Below are 6,000 nucleotides of genomic sequence, written 5' to 3'. Positions count from 1 at the left end.
TAGAATCTTGCCCATCCACAAATCCACATTCCTCAAGGCTATCCGCTATCAGTGTCGATGAGAACCATGAAGGATTGAAGGTTCAGGAACCAACCTCTAGAGAATTGCAATAATTCTTGAATCACATTGGGTACAATCAATATTAAAGGGCCAAGGACTTCAAGAAGTCAACAGTTCAGGTCTTTGGATCCTGTTGATGCATTTCATCATTCGAGGGTTGTCAGGAAAGCATGGTGGCACGGACACTCTAAGCAAGGACTGGCTGTATGTAGTATACAACATCTAGTCCGGACGCAACAATGTAGTCGATCTTCCAGAAGTGTTATGACAGGATTTCCGAAAGTTCGCTGTCAAAAGGAAGATCAATGAAATCTCAAGCTCTAGGTTTTGGGCCCTGGCAATTCAAGAATTCTACAAGGATTGGTCAAAACCAATCCTAATTGCCATAATTCCGAAAGAGGTATATCTATCCTTCAAAACTGTTAAGCACTATAGAGTTCCGAACCAATCTTCTTTTGGTCCCGTTAGACGCCTTATGGACCCTATGTTGGCCTTAATACCTTCTGATTCAATTTACATGAAACATCATCTAGAGACTTCGATTGTGTTTAACCCAACATAACCTGCCCCTATCTCTATTGATCTTATTCCGAAAGAGGCCCATCCCACTACGTCCGGAGGAAAGATTAAAAAATATGCTAAAAGGAAAACCTCTCTCTCTCTAATGTCAAAGCCTAAAAAGAGATCCAAAGTCAGCTCTTCCTCTCGACAGGAAGGAGCTCATGACATTCAGGCTGACTCTAGCCTTCCAAACACCCCACCAACACACTTATCCGAGGTACCCCTCGATGTTTTAAAAACAGAAGCACACACCATCTCAAAAAGGTGATGCCGGTGTTGAACAAAGTTCATTGCCCCCAGGTACATACCCATGTGTCACATATGCTATCCCCAATTTTTCCACATGCATACACTATGGAACCCCTGTTCTGGAACCCAAGCATTCCAAGGCTGGAGTTGTCCCTCCATCCTCAGGTGCATCAACTAGTCTGATACCCGGTAAGGGTATAGGACGACCAGGTGTTAATGATCCTTTATCGGAAGATTTTGTGAACAAGACACATTTGAGGCACCCAGAACTTTCAGGATCTCAAGTTGAAGCCACACTCACTTCCATGAGAAAACGGGATATTCAGAGCAACCTTCCTTATGTTTCTCCTTTCGATGAGATTACTGATCTTGAGTTTACATCTAGAGAAACTCCCAAGACTCCACCTCATACTTCCAATCATTCAGCTTCGGATGATGAAATTTCTGAAGAGTTGCTGCTAACCAAAGATGATACACATGTTGCTGATACAAATGTGTTTTCTTCTATTCAACTTCACTCCCAGCCATCTTCATCCAAGCCTTCTTTTGATTTCGGATCCTCCTCCTCCACTCAAGACAATGAACCAAAATCGACTCAAAACATCATGACGATGCAACTACCAACGACCATGGTACTTCGGTTACTCTAGTCTTAGAAACACAAGCCTCAACAGTCCAATTTAGAAAATGGGTCCTCAGCAGGAGACCACATTGATCCATTTTCTCTCCTTGATATTCAATCCACTGTGTCATACACTATGAAGAAGGTCAACTCTCTTGAAACTTCCGTAGCGGGGCATAACTCCAAGGTTGATGAGAAAGTCTCCGGACTGTATTTGAAGGTTGATGTCATCCTTAAATCTCTATCTGAAGCCAAAAATTTTGGACCTACTTTGGCTAAACGTGAAGCTCAGCTGGATCAAGTCATCTCCTTACGGATCAAGCATACTGTTGAGGAAGTTGAGAAGAAGTATTATGAAAGTGTCGATCACTACCTTGACACGATAAAAAAGATGTTGAAGCCTCATGAAGATATGTTGAATGCTTCTAATGAACTCATAAAGCAAACACATATTCATCATGAGAAGCAAATCCAACGTCTGGAAAAGGAGATCCAGAAAAAGGATGAGATGAATCTTATTATACAACAAGTCCTCCTCAAGCTTCTTCGTTCCTATTGGAACATTGTGGATGTTCCAAACCAAAAGTTTGATGATATGATCACTATACTTTCGTCCTTATTCATCCATCTCAAAGCTCAAGCCCCCACTACTAATGCTTATGATACCCTCACCCTTCAAATCAACACCAGCTTTCAGAAGATGTTTGAGAAATTTTTTGAAGTAAAGGAGTCACTTATGCTTGCTCCAATTGTCAGGCCTACCAGTGTAAGAGGGGGAGAATGTCCAATTCAACCTTGAAAGACTGCCTCGGAATTCCAACTCCAAGATGAAGATGAAAATTTCGATTATGAAGTCCAAGTTCTTTCTCGACTTATAGGAAATGATGATGATGATGGTGGAAGTGATGAAGAGGAAGTTGAGTTTGTTACCAATGCTATCATTGGAATCCCTGCTCCTAAAATATTTCCTACTAAATTTCTCATAGATGAAGAGCAGAGCATTTAGTCTACAATCTCATGGCCATCCACTTTGCCGGATGTATTTCAAAGAAGTGTTCAAATGGCCAAAGCTAAGACCAAGCTAACAGTTGATGCTTTTTGGGGCACTCCATCCATGTTTCCACCAATTTCGGCTCCCAAAATTGCTCCGATCGATGAAGGTTCTCCTCTTCGGACTCCATACAACATTCTGGAAGAACCTCTTCCATCCTCTCATCTAAAGTTCACAATTAATGATAACATGATGCATGTCATTTGTGTTCTCAACAAAGACAAAGCCAAGAAACCAGTCACGGAAGAACATCAAGTCCTCACTCTATACCTTTACCAAAGCAAAAGTTTGGATTGTTTCAGGAGGAAATCAACAAAGCCCTAGAGGATAGCATTCAGATCCAAGCTCTTAAAGATAATCCTGATCCGATGCATGGTATCTCTCCTCTATGTCGTGAAGGAATTCTTTGTGATTAAGACATAATACCTTTCATGTGATAAGATATCCCAACAACTGATTCAGAACAACTTGATCTGACTCTCTCATCATATAGCAAGTTCTACATCAAGTTTGCTCCTCTCCACCCAAATGACGATCCGGAGATGATCAACCGGATAAAGCGTGAAAAATTGAAAACATTATACTCCAAGAATGCACAACCTCAAAAGGAAGTGTGGACAAGGAAGAAGATAAAAAAAGATCTCTGGGTTCGGAAGAAAGATCTTAGTGAAGTATGAACTCAACTATCCATTGTTCTGATATAATATCATTCAGAACAAACCTGCATACCGCACCATCACTGATGTTGAATTTCCTGCAGTGAATCCGAACGATGTCCTTACCATTGATGTTTATCTCCGGAGTCTTCAAATAGATGGCATAAGCATGGGTGCTTACCACGCAACCTTAAAATTTCTCAAGGACTATGTCGTAGAATTTTTTCGATGCGACTATGAGTTGGCTCACTTGTTCGGAACTGAAGACTTTGTTTCCAAGATCGAATATGTGCTTCCGGAAGCTAAACTGCTAGCTGAAGGTCCTATTGATGATCTGGTTCTAGGGTTTGTGTACAAGATAAAGAAGACAAACAAAAAGGACTTTTTCCATGTCCTTGATAAACACCTAGTTCAAACAAAAGCCCTCAAAAAGTTCATCAGTCGAGCATCTAGATTCGAAGCTCCTGAACAGGTCAAGGAAAAGTTTGTAAGTCAACTACAATGGTATGTTGATGTCAAAGCCTGGCTGTTCAGAGCTTACACGTTCATCAAGGAAGAAGTAAACTAACATGACTTGATTGCTAAGTTCACTTAGGGGGGATTTTTGGAACCTGAAAGGGAACCTCTAGCAATCCCAATCCGAAGTTAGTTAGTGTTTGAAATTGAATTACCTGGTTTTCGGACTTGAAGCTTTGCTCCAAAATTACTTTTGTATCTGAACTTGAAGATATGCTCTGGATGAGAAGATCAATTGAAGGCATTCCGGAATGGACTATATATCCATAATGTTTGTCTATCCGAATCAATGTTTTGTCTTTGTGCATTTATTGTATTTGTCTTTTAGCTTGATTTAACTCTTCGTAGGACTTAGTCTCTTTTTTCAAACACGAATATTCAGAGTGTCAGAAGTAATTCTTTTATCCAGTCCTATGTATGTAATAAGTCAGTACTATGTACACTGTTCTCTTATTTATAAGAGCATTCAAAGTTAAATCAAATGACGGATCATTCAATCGAATATAACAATATTCTAGTTACTTAATCTTTCAAGTTATTCTCAAAAACATTCTTCTTGTTCTACATTTATTATCTTTACCTTAATCATTATCTTCCCTCTTCATTTATACCTTGAACACTTTGTTGATTGCATTAACTCAGACTTGACTGGTCTTACCAGACTTGACTCGAATATCTTTTGGTAAGCAGGCATTGATCTTATGCATTCATTCAAGGTTTGAGTTTTAAAACCTTATCCCTGCACATCTGATCATCCTTGTTCTCACACTATTATTTCATTTTGCATGGTTTGACTTCCAGAATAATAAGATTATTCAAATTATCCATAGTTGATCATACTTTGGAAGTAGGTATTGAGGCAAGACCATCATGAATATTGTCTAAAGTGTTTAGAATGGGAAAAAGTTTGCTACAAAATACATATGTGCTCATAAGGTCTGAGTATTGGATTAAACCCACGCTCACATGAATTGCTTCATGAAATTTATCGCGAGTGATTGTGAGATGATAATATCATATAGTCTTCAAACCAAGATGTATGAATTATTGACTATGAATAACTTGAAGTTATTAAACGTGCTATTGTGTATGATTTAATGAGTAGTTAGTACAAGAATATAAGCTGAAGTTTATCTGTTCCTTTTATACTTGGAGAATTAAAAGCGATATCTTGGGTCCCTTGATGATTTTGTTTTGACTTATATGCCTGGCCCGGTCAATACTTAATTGATGTGTTCAATTAAGTTCTATGTCAAACAAATCGGAAATCGGGAAACAAACTGCTGGACAATAAGTATGACTATGTTCCATGTATTTGTCTGCATGATATCTTGAAGAACAGAGGATTATATGATCCCTTATCTAAAATGGCACGCCAGACTTCAACAACGGCTTTTAAGAGCTACGATTGCTAGTCGAGTTTTAAGTCGTACTTGTAGTTATAGTTATTCGAATTATCCAAGTAGGAGACTATTGGATTAGGTGTCTAAGCCCATAACTATAATTGGTATGTACTTGACTCGAGAGTATCATGGTTCATTTTGGGTTTCATTCACTAGAACAATCTGATAGGATGGATATTTGAGAAAGACATTTTTTTATGATTTATTGATATATTAAAAGTATAATATATTAATTGAGGAATCATATTATTTAATTAGTATTGATCAAGCGTTAATTTGGAATTAATTTAGTGATCAAAAGAGACTAATTAAATATACATGGGCGGATTGTGTAAATCAATGATACATATAGGTTGGGCTAATAATCCATGATTGATTAGTGATGGGCTAAGCTTATGTAAGGATCCATAAAGTGTTAGTCCATTACAATCCTAAGTGTAAGAATTAGGGTTTACACATAACCCTTAGAATTCTACACTATATATATGTAACCCCTTGGCCTAAAATCAAACACACTAGTCTTCTTAGAGAAATTATAGACAATTTTTAGTGCCTCCAAGCTTTCTCTCAAGTTCTCAAACTGTTGGTGGTGTTTTGTGAACCATTTGAGGCATCACACTTGAGGTGCTAAGTTCTTAAAGGCCAAATACAACAAGCTACAACAAGAGGTATTCTTCTAATAAGTTTTTATGATTCATATACCAAATTTTGTATGCTACTTAGGCTTCATGCTTTGGAATACAATATTGCATGTATAATTAGAGAAAACTTAGATCCAAAGCATTAGGGTTGTATGCGAATCATAAGGTTGTTATAGTGCTATAAACCCATCAGAGAGGGACCCCATTGCAAGTAGGAGATGGTTAGCGGATATGGCTAACG

Source organism: Lactuca saligna, chromosome 8, assembly GCF_052625555.1.
Source record: "Lactuca saligna cultivar CGN05327 chromosome 8, ASM5262555v1, whole genome shotgun sequence".
NCBI classification, from domain to species: domain Eukaryota; kingdom Viridiplantae; phylum Streptophyta; class Magnoliopsida; order Asterales; family Asteraceae; genus Lactuca; species Lactuca saligna.
Note: the sequence above shows the minus strand (reverse complement) of the source record.